Below are 12,052 nucleotides of genomic sequence, written 5' to 3' on the forward strand. Positions count from 1 at the left end.
CCTATCATGAGGTTCCACCAGACGTTTTTATTAAAGACCATCAAGAGTTCTTGGGTTTGCACCAATGACACGTTCAGGCTTGCCCTGCACAACTTGGGCTCACCCACTCCCAGCCAGGCACTCATGCTGTTTCCTCCTCCTTCTTCTTCCCAATGCTATTCACACTCCTCCAGATGCTCCAAATATCAGACACAAATGAGCAGGGCCGCCTTGGGAGCAGTGCAGTCCAAGGTATTGTGCATGATGTTTCAAGTTGTTGCATCTGTCAGAGATTTATATTGTACCAGCACATGCCTTGGAAAAATTTAAGTAATGCAAAAGATTGTTTGTTTTGTTTTGTTTTGATCTATTTACAAGTTGCTCGTGCAACCCAAAGAAATGAAGGAGAAAACAGTTGCCTCAGGGCCCAGATATTGATTTACTCAGATGTGTCAATGCCTCATTATCCAATCAAACCATAAAATTTTCTTAACATTAAAAAAAAAAATGGTAAAGAATAGTGATCTGTAACAAAATTTTAAATATAAGATGATGTGTACATTTAGTCAAAAGACTTCCTACTACCTAATTGGCAATGGGGGATTAGCATATGAGTTTATTGTTACTGTTTTCTTTTGTGATTTTGCTCAGATTTTAACATACTTTACTAAAGAAAGAAAAAACCCCATAAATATTTTGTAAAAGATTTTTTCTCAGAGATTTAGATACTCGGGCCCCTGGGTGGCTCAGTCAGTTAAGCATGCGACTTCTGCTCAGGTCATGTGTTCTCATGGCTCCTGGGTTGGAGCTGGCATGGGGATCTGTGTTGACAGTGTGGAGCCTTCTTGGGACTCTCTGCCCCTCCTTTACTTGTACTTTCTCTCTCAAAATAAGTAAGTAAAAGCTATAATAATAATAATGATAATAAATAAATAAAGATTTAGATCCTAAAACATTTACCATGAACCATATCTGAACAAACCAAAATAATCTTATGAAAGAATGGAAGAATGTTTTTTCCAACATCTTTATTTAAAGCCAGGTGCTTGTTCAAATAGTAGCTGCTCCTACTGAAAATAGTTTATTATGAAACAAAAACATACTTTAAAATTATGAATGTAACTCTTCTAAAAGAAGAGCATCTAGGTCGCTCAATCAGTTAAGTGTCTGACTTCCACTCAGGTCATGATCTCATGGTTTGTGAGTTCGAGCCCCTCATCGGGCTCTGTGCTGACAGCTCAGAGCCTGGAGCCTGCTTCAGGTTCTGTGTGTCCCATTCTCTCTGCCCCTCCTCCGCTTATTCTCGCTCTCTCTCTTTCTCTCTCTCTCAAAAATAAACACTAAAAAAATTAAAAATAAAATAATAAGAGTAAGGAAAATAAGTTATTTAAAAAACTCACAATATATTAGAACTCATGAATTTGACAAAAATTATATGTAATTCTTACAAGAATCCTTCAAATATTATATTTTTAGAAGATTAGGCAAAAAAAAATATAGTTAAATTATTTGCCCATTGTCACACAGATGAAGGATGTGGAGGGCCTGAGATGTCAACCTCCAAATGTTGAGATTCTGAGTCAATTCCACCATAAACACATTTTTTCTTGGCCCAAATGGAAACTTTTCTGATTAATTCAGAAATAACACTTTCCAATCAATTAATTTGTGATATAATTTTGTAGAAAACATATAAAATTACAGTAGGATAATGTCCCCTGTAATCCTAAAATCGCTGTTCTAATGTATTTCCTTATAATCTGTATTCTATGTGGTGTGTTTTGTGTGAATGCGTGGATGTGTCTCCATACATATATGAATAGGTAACAACCTCTATATAGTTGAAAATGTATGTTCTTTTTGTGAAAATATATGTTCTTTTTTTGTGATATCCTTGAATTATGTTCAAAGTTTAAAAGAAATTTTCAGTGATAGATAATCTGAATTCTCTATAAAGAAAGCTGTTGTTAAGCCTGAACTTTCGTCATTTGAGTTTGGTTGAAAGTGAAGGACAATAGTACATCTATCATCAAAGTAGGAAATCAATTCTCTACTTGCAATCATTTTCCTACTTGTTCTTCAGTAAACCGGTTATTATTTATTCCTTTATCCATTTCACCTATTATATAATCATCAGCTTTTTACAAAAAGAACATTTTCCAAACTTTATTAATAATTGCTTTTTAATAACTACACAGGCCCCTCTTCTGAGCACAGTTGGTCATTGGCTTTATCAGAATGATATCTTATATAATAGCTGGTGAACTTGTCTAAAATGAGTTAATATCTCATTTTCCTTCACATGACAAAACTAAGTATTTTTGCAAAAAAACCTCTCTGCTCAGACAGAGTATTAATATGAAGAATCAGTATTCTGCATTAAGTACTTACGCTTCAAGGTAAAATTTGAACATTGCTTGCGAACTTTTCCTATGTGCTCTGTGCATTTAAAAGTTATTCTGCATGCAAATATCAAGCATAAATAGACAAGACCAAGTAAATTGTACATTACAACTAAATGCTCTGTAATCTCCATATAGTAAAACTGGAAAGGTCAGAATATCATTTAATGTTTTACAGTTTATATAAAAATAAACTGAATCTTAGCTTCCCACTTGGCCTTGTCAGGTAATATGGTGAAAATAAAAGCTTCTAGACTCCTTCTCTTTAAGTCACACTGTAATCTGACATCACCTTCAGTTTCTAATTTACCTTTCAGTTTGCTAACCACTTTCAGAACTACTGGTACATAAAGCTCTTAGTCATACTCTGCCTCTATTATTATCAAACCTGATCTGCATCTCTATTCACTCACCAAAGAAAATCTGTCTTACATATAATAGCAAGGCAGTTAATGAAATAGTTGGTTTAAAATGTTGTACTCTAATAGTGTACATTGTAAAGATTTTTGCAGGCACGATAGCTTTTGGAATATCATTTTGGATGTCATTTTTGAAGTGCACTGTTATTTAGAATGAATTGCATGACAAATTTAATGCATTTGGTATTTTTCCATGACATTAGTACTATACATACCTTTTCCTCCCTATTTTTTGGTATTGAAAATTCTTCTTCCTCTCTTCTTAAGTAGAGCAGCAGTCTGACACTGTGAAAAGATTCTGAGTGTTGAATCAGGACAGAGCTGGCTGATGAGAGGCAGCCCATGTCTTATAGCCTCAGTCTCTCACTTCTGAGCAGTTTCTAACACCCATTAAAAGTGCTCACTAGAACATCAAATACATTTATGTAAACTTTTTCCATGCAGCATGTTTTGTTTAATTTAATCTTACTATATGTAGTATTCTATTTCTCTCCATATCCTATACCCAGGGGGCGGGGGGGGGGGAGGTAATTTGCATTATACTTGTGTATCAAGTTGGCAGCTTGAGAGATTTTGCAATTAGGAAAACTTTGGCGTACAATTTTAAGAACTACAGTGGAGAAAGAAAGCACACTGGAGTCAAGTCTTAATGCTACCAGTTAGTGGTTGTATGTCCTCTGGTAGGTCACTTGACCTTCTAAATTTCAGTTTATCCAGTGTAAAAAATAGACATTTTTATAATGCATAATTTATTTAGGTGGATTAAAGTTTGCATAGTTGAAGTGTGTAGTGTTTCTGGGGTGTTAACCAGGCACAGTACACATACAAAAATTATTACTTACCCTTCCTCTCAATTTTGAGGAAACCTAAAATAAGCCAATGTCACAACTGTCTGCTTAGTATATGCAGGTGTATGTGTCTTTATGCAGCTAAAGAGATGCTAGAAACATAGTGGATGCTTAAAAAATGTTATGCTTATTGGTTACACGACTGATAAGTAATTGGTACATACCTGGATAGTGACTAAATGTGGGAATTGACGTAGTCCAGCAAGGAAGGAAGCAGTATTTTATGACATACGTTGTTTAGAATTGTTGATATACAATGATGGTAAAACGTACACCCATTTTTATTCTATTTCATTACTGTTTCAAAATTTTCCATGGAGGATATAACCCCCTCCCCTTATTGCATTCCCTTTTTGATACACTGTTGATGGAACTGGTTGGTTTTGGCTGTTGTCTAATCAGTATTGTTCACTTCCCAGGTCTCCCCAGTTAGTGCTTATTTCTGATGTTGATGTGAATGCTGCTCTGAGGTCAAATATTGTTAATATCATTTGTGGGTACTAAGAAACTACATATGAAAAGAATTGTAGGGACACTGAGAAATTCAGTTGATTCCCATTCATCCTAAAAAATCTTTTAAGATGCTATATTTCTGATGAGATTGAATGTAATTTTAACTGCATTTATAACTGTAAGAATCACAGGATTAAAAGAGTGTTATCAAAGGGGCCTTGATTTTTTTCAAACACAAAGAATAATCCTTACCATGTTTCAACTTTTACCAACATCCAGACTATTAAATGTACTTAAAGGAGAAGATAAAAATGACTTTGATATGCTAGCACAGACCTTTCTTTCTTTCAGTTACTTCAAAGTTGCTGTCTTCCATTTCTACTCCAGAATTCTCAAAGGAATAACCTTGACTCTCTTTGTCTACTTCTGCACCTCCCATTCACTATTCAACCCACTGCAGTCTGGCTTCTGTTCTCAGCACTTAGCTAAAACTGCTATTATTTGGAAGGTCACCAAGGAGTTCCTAATTCCCATACCTAATGAATGTTACTTCATTTGATATTATTGAAAGATTATTCCATTTATTTCTATGTTTCCTCTTCCTTATCTTTACTATCTTCTTATGAGCATATTTATATCTTTTGTACATTCTATATATTGGTGTTTTACAGAGTTTCCTAGACCTGTTGCTCTTCTCACTTCACAAACTTTCTTATTATTTCCTTCCACCAACTTGCTTATTCTTGTGGCATCAATGACCTTGTATGTGTTGATTCCTAAACCTATTATTTTAATATCAGAACTTGAAGTTAAGATTTATGTATATAATCATGTTTGCTTTTCCTCACCTCTCCATCTAGAGATCGTACAGGTATGAACAAACTCCAAAATTGAATAAGTTCTGTCTATATGTAAATAATTCTGTATTTTCTAAGTTTGTACTATTATCCATCTATTTTCCAATCCTAAGAAACTATTGATATTTTTAATTATCTTTCACTTATATTTAATGAATAGTCTGTATTCCTAAGTTGCTTAATTTTCATTTCTATTTCAGCTTCTCAAGGTCAAGCCTTTTCTGTCTGTAATTAGGTATAATTATTATAGAAATAGCCTGTCCCACTATACCCATTCTCCAGAGAGTCAACACCAAGTACTATAATGCAAATATGATCATGTCACTTGATAGTAAGTGTCCAAGCATGTTTTTTATAGGCTGTCTAAAAATATAAAGTCACAATATCACATTTCTATTTTCCCACTTTGCCTATTGTGGAAAATATTCTTTTCTTCTTGGTACAGTGTCCACTCCATTGACAAGTTAAAAAAATGAAAAAACAAAAACCTGGTACTTACTGAGTCCAAGGAGTCAGTGGCTTCATTTGGTCCAATGGGTAAAACTTGAAGGTACGATCTTCCAGCAATCAGAATCAATTCTCTGCTTCCATTGCTGCTTTTACTAGTATGCAATATTATTCCTGTAAACAGGCAATTTCTATATGGTGTTCTCCCTTATGTGTTCATGTAACAATGGACATTGCTGCTAGAGTTTCAATATTTGTTTCTTGGATGAAAAAAATGTCTCTCTCCAGGGTTATTTTAAACCATAATACATATACCATAATATACACCAACATAATTCTTGATTCCCAGTGAAATACCATTTGATCACACACATACACATACACCTCTCCCAAGTGCATGTCCACATTGTTAAGTTACCTTATTTGAGATTAATTCTGGCCCAAGACTTGATTTGGCAAAACCCAGATATCTTCCATGGCAATCAAGGCCCAGGTACTAATGCATTCCGTGATGATGATCTCTTAACTCAAGAGAACCTTGTTATACTAACCTGCCAATGTCTTTTCTCTGAACTCAAATATCAATGTTAGATATTCCAACAACACTGATCTTCTCAAAGTAAGAATTAAGAAACTTGATTCTCTTTTTCCTCAGAAAGTAAGATCATTATTGCTCTTTGTTTCAAGTAATTTACTCTTCCTGTTTAATATTATGTATTTTCCACATTAATAGATACCAGGCAAAATCAAATATAATTCACAACAGTTGTGTATGTTCCATATGTAACTATGCCATCCTTATTAACAAATTTCCTTATATAGGTTATTTACTGTGAAATGTTTTATTAATATTTTTGTAAACGTATTTGTAAATCTTCATTTGTTCTGTGAATATTTCATTAGAATAAATTCCCTTTGCTGGAATTACTGAAAGAATATTTTTTGGGTTTTTATAAAAGTAGTCAATTATTTTATATAAGATAAATTTATATTCATTTCAACAGTGTGTTAGAATGTCCACGCTTCATATGTTTAACGAGATTGCTTTAGCATTTTTAATGCCAAAATAATCTCACATTTTAATTTCATAGATTACTTGTAATTAAGACCTTGTGCTCTTTTCCCACATATCTTTATGTGATATTTAGAAGGTCCCATTGGATATTGCAAATGAGCCAACATAGCAATTTAGCAAATTCCATGTTCCCTAATCTGGTCCCTATGGTAATTTATTATTGAGACTTCTGATGTCCAAATGACACCACTGCTTTTGTTATGTGGCCAAGGAGTGATTTCTCTAACTGCTCATCTTAAAGATGCTTGTGTATGCTAAGATTTTTATTTGTTTCCTGCCACATTTAAAGCTCCATGTTATGTTCTACACAAATGTGAGGAAATTGGTTCTACTTCCTTCTAAATGTAATTGTGCTGTATTATGTACTATTGTCATTCTGTCCACCTCTGAGATATTTTCCTCATAAAAGTCCCTTGTGTTCTGATTCCACTGTGTCTGGATGAGCACTTTATCTGTTCATTAACACAGTGACCCCCAGCAACTCTCTTATGAGGCCACTCGGAAATGTCCAAACCATCCAAATTCTAGCCATATCAGCCCGTAAACACTCTCTATTATGCATGGGACTTCCCCTCCCCTCCCCCACCATGGGGCATTTGTGGCTCCTATAACATACCATGAGGCCAATTCCCTAAATATACCAGAAATCAGATACTTTGTGGAATCCTTCAACTAGAAACAGTAAAGCCATCAACTCTCTATATTCATGGTGAAATTTTGTGATTTGAGGGTTTATTCACATAGGTCCATTATGCTCATGGTCTGCCTGAATTTATATGGAACATTTTGTTTGAATTGCATCTTTTCCTGTAGCTTTTACAGAAGCTGTGAGAACTCTGTGACTCAGAATTATGTTTAATAATCAAGCTGCACAGAGGCAGGCTTTAGTAGGACTCCTACTTTTCTGCTTACAAGATGACAGAAGCCATGTGAGGAGAGAAATATTACCTATGCCTGGAGGCTTATAGCAAAATCTTAGCCTTGTTATTATTATTATTTTTTTAAGTCCTGGTTCTTGTATACAGTGATGAATTAAGATAAAATGATTTGTGTTTTTTCACTTAAAAAAACTGCTGAGGGCAAAGTCTTCTCTCTTTAATACTACTCAACAACTCTTAATTGAAAAGTTTTACCTCCTTTGAAAACAGTAGGGACATAACTTTGATTGACCTTTCTGATGAGGACATTATTGAAAATTCCTATCATCTGATGTTCTTTTTTTCCCCACCTACTTCTCACTGACCTTTATTGAATAATTCTGAATTAGATTTAAATTTCCTTTGGTCTTTGTGATATTTACTATTGAAATACCATTTGCTTTGTGGATCATTTTTAAGAGGTTCCCTTATGCACATAGCATTACTATAAATGAAGCACAGATACTTTATGAAGTCTTTCTTCTCTGCTCTTTTTATCCTCTCAGCCACCATTTCCTTTCCACATATACTCTAATTCTGAAACATACTGACTTTTATTATAAACAATGAATATCTTAATGTTTTAGTAAAAGTAATGATCTAATTATTTTAATAGAGGACTATAAGATGACCTAATGCTGATAAGGCCAATCTAATGAACAAAAGTTTACATGGATTTTTTTTCCTACAAATAGAATTAGTTTTTAGTGCAATGCAATGTAACGAAGACATTTTGAACACATAATGTCTGCAAGTCCTTGTGCTAGGTATAGGAGAAAGAAAAAAGTGTGATATTTCTACACTCAGAAAGTTAGAGATTAGTGCATTAGTATGTTAGGATATATAGTCTAGGTGGCTATAGAATCATATATGGTTTTCATAACAATGAGGTAGGTGGGTAGGCCAGTGTAGGCTGGCAGTTTTGAACCACTAGATCATCCAGGGCGTATGGCTCTTACCTCTGTGCCTCATCTCCCTCAACTAGTGCTATTATCTGCATCGTCAAACTTGGTTGACCAGTGCTAAGTCCAAGTCCTGTCTCATGGGAAGGAGAAACAATTTAAAGGAGAACCAAGCATAATTTTTTAAGTGAAAGACTTATCCTTAAAACAGTTGGCAAGGACATTGTTACAAAACTACCTCTAGCTACAAAAGGGAAAGGAAGTGACTCTGTGCACCCATTTACTAAATTAAACTAAGAGACAATACTACTAATGAAAAAAATAATATTAGAAACTGGAGAACTATTAGCAGTACAAATGTGCTTTTATAGAAATAAATAAAATATTAACATAACTGAAGTACTATAATAGAGAAGTGTGAATACAGGAGCATGAGCTACTACTTTTGGAGTTGGGTAGTTGGGAATATTTCATGCATCCTTTTTGAACTGGTTCTTAATATTTGACTTTACCTTCAATATATATAGATGGAGGGAAAGGACTTTCAAATAGCGGCATCAATATGGTCAAAAGTAGGGATGAGAATGTGTGGGAAATATTAGGGAAGAGAGTAACCTAGTTTGTTAAGAAAGAGAATTAAGTTTTGAGATTTGAAAAGAGAAACTGTATAGAATACAGGGATTTAGAGTTTATTCCTTAGAATGAAAAGGTAGGTTCTGTGCAAGAATATACTTATTTTAGAGATGTATTTTTGGAGTAATAGGTCTAGAGAAGGAGGGTAAAAACAGAACCATTTAGAATGCCACAACAATATTCATGGTGACAGATAATCGAGACTTGAGTCTGTGATATTTGAAAGTAGGTGTAATGTTTTGATTTGTACTTTTATGTTTTACTCACTAATAGCAGGTTATTAAATATTTTAATGCTATTGTGGACATATCTACAATTACTAACACTTTAACTTGTTACCAGTATGATTCTCTCTTGATGCTTTGTTTTAAACATCTACAAAATTGTTTTCAGATATACCAATAAGAAAGATAACCTACATTACCCTACAGTTAATTTTTTTAATGTTACTATAATTTGACTTAGTGATTCATATGCATGCTCAGTTTCCTGCCAATTCTTCCAATATTATTATTCATCATATTTCTGGCAGTCAGCAAATAAACAAAATAGATGCTAAATTTAGACACATAACAAAGATAAATGACTTGACTTTCAAATGCTATTCTTATTACATGGAAATTTACAATCAGGAAAAGAGAAGGCATATACTACTCTTGAAACATTGACTCAGAATGCCTGCAATGATTCCACAATAGTGACTTTGAAGTGTCTGTCAAATACCATTAGAAAAACAGTAGTTTAACCACTAGTTTTGGGTTTTCTCTGCATTCTTCAGAATAGGGTATATATTCTTTATTTTTCCAGTACTGTTATGGAGGAATGGGAAGGAAATAGAAGCATGAAGAACTTTCCATAAGGTGGGGTCCAGTCTTAATTTGTCTACACTCAAGCTGTGTCTCTGCATTCCAGTTATCTAATGTACCATTACAAACCACCCAAAAATGTAATGGCTGAAAACCAAAACAATAATTTGCCTTGCTCACAAATCTGCAATTCAGGCTGGGCTTGGTGGGGGAAGCTCATCTCTGTTTTATATATTGTCACCTGGGATGGAATGACCACTGCTTAAGGATCCAGCTGAAGGTGGCTGACAAGCTAACGCTAGCCATCAACTGGGACCCTCAGTTTTTGTCTATGTGGGCCTGTTCACTGATTGCTTGGGCATTTTCCAAGAGCAAATATTCTAAGAGGCAGAAAGGGGAGGACAGTTTCTGAAGAATTAGGCCAGGAAACTGGTACAGATCATTTCTGCCAAAATCTGTTGGTCGAAGTCATCTCAGAGCCAAAATTGATTCAGAGAGAGAGAACAGTCAGTGGTGTGCTAGTAAACTGTCTCTCAACAACAACAACAAAACCCAAAACAAAACAATTGTGTTTGTAGTACTTACCAATTTCTCTGGTGTAATTAGAGTTATCAATATTATGTCACTAAACACAGAATTGGAAAGAAATGAGGAAAACCTATCCTTGTGAGCTGTTACAAGCTGGTTCCAGCCCACCACTTTATACATCCAACCTCTCAGTGACAGATAATGTGTGGCCACAGTTAACCAGCCACACTTTGGGAATAACAATGAAACTGTATGAATTACTTCGTAAGATAGGAATGGTGTCTGCATTGTCTCACAAATTTGTGTTCAGCACAATGATAGGTTGTAATTGAAAACACTTGGAAATTTAATGTGTAACAGCTTCATTATTAGAAGCTATCTTACAACTTCATCCTTAGTAATGGTGATGTTTCTCCAGTAGATAACATGATGTATCACTTCACCATCTGATTTTTCATACTAAAAATGTATAATGAACACTGGGAAACTGCTTTATATTGTTATAGCTTATATTCTGGTGAAAATAGTATATTTTATTTATAATATATTTAATATATTTAATATAATTAATATATTTAATATGTCATATTAAATATAATATAATAATTTAGTATATTTTATTTAGACAGTTCTAAAAACTGTGTGTGTTTCAAATATAGGAACACTATTTGTATCTGAATAAATCTCCAGATTTTAGTCCTCTTTGAAATATTAGTTAGAGGAGGATCAGAATCCAGGTCTCCTAATTTGCACAGTACAGCTCCTTCCACTCAAATACACTGATAACACTGGCCTCTGATCACAAAGAACAACTAGGGGCAATGAGAAACATTTTATTTCAGTGTGGTATTAAAAAAAAAAAAGAAAAGAAAAAAGGAAGACTTTTCTATAGATTGATGATTTTCCAAATCACATTTCTATGTTGGAAGGTCAAGTTGATAATTAATACTGACCTTGTTTCACAAATGGCATTTTGTTCTGAAGTATTTAAAAATCAGTTTATTTCAAAATATTTTATGTGTTCATTTTAAACCCACTATCCTAAGATATTACAAAAATATGTAATCTCGTATTTATTTCTGAGCTTTCAAGAAAAATCTCTCATGAGTTACATTTCATAAATATATTCCTAACATTAGAGACATTGATTTTAGTACGATCTTTGTCATTCATTTCAATTGAATTTCTTCATCTAAGAAAGTATTTTAGCAATTATTTCAAAACTAAAGATGAAGTTGAAATGCTGGACCTTGAAATTAGTCTTTCTTGCCTAGATTTTAAAGAATGAACTACTATTCTATGCTATTTTATCATTCATCTATCTATGCAGGAAGTGTTCTGCAATTTAATTGTTCTTTTTAAAGGTTAAGATTATCTATATTTATAAGATACAACAATATGACATTTATACCCAAAAATTTCAATTTAACTTAGAAGTCTAAGAAGTTAAAAAATAAAACCATGACAGAAATGCTTAGTGATTGAGACAATATTTTCATATTGAATTGGTGTTTATATTAACTTTTTCACTGCTAGAAAATTTAACTGTACAGACTCTCTCTTCTACAAGTAAATATTTTGGAAAATTGTATATAAATGTTGACTAAAATACATGTTTCCTCTTAAAACTACTTCTAAATGATAAATATCATGAAACAATTAAAAATGAATGATGCTTATGTATATATATCACTATGGATTGATTTCAAAAACAATGTGAATGACAAAAAAATGCTTCACAATGATATACAGTATGATATATTTTCTGTACAAATTAACACAATGT

General features: G+C 33.5%; 2 long non-coding RNA genes across 4 annotated transcripts in view; one reads left to right on the forward strand and one right to left on the reverse strand.

Moving 5' to 3' along the window:
• The window catches only part of LOC125933895 (uncharacterized), a 167,117-nt gene that overhangs the window by 106,151 nt on the left and 48,914 nt on the right, over positions 1 to 12,052 (forward strand). The gene's annotated exons all lie outside the window — the stretch shown is intronic.
• LOC125933896 (uncharacterized) overlaps positions 1 to 12,052 on the reverse strand; it is a 64,295-nt gene that overhangs the window by 15,796 nt on the left and 36,447 nt on the right. For 2 of the 3 annotated variants that reach the window (XR_007461146.1, XR_007461144.1), the window contains exons 2-3: positions 5,458 to 5,579; positions 3,016 to 3,085 (exon numbers count right to left, since the gene is read on the reverse strand). This is a non-coding gene — a long non-coding RNA (uncharacterized LOC125933896). The remainder of the gene's footprint in view (positions 1 to 3,015; positions 3,086 to 5,457; positions 5,580 to 12,052) is intronic. The other variant, XR_007461145.1, reaches the window with a different exon arrangement.

This window comes from Panthera uncia (assembly GCF_023721935.1).
Source record: "Panthera uncia isolate 11264 chromosome A1 unlocalized genomic scaffold, Puncia_PCG_1.0 HiC_scaffold_16, whole genome shotgun sequence".
In the NCBI taxonomy this organism is placed as follows: Eukaryota; Metazoa; Chordata; class Mammalia; order Carnivora; family Felidae; genus Panthera; species Panthera uncia.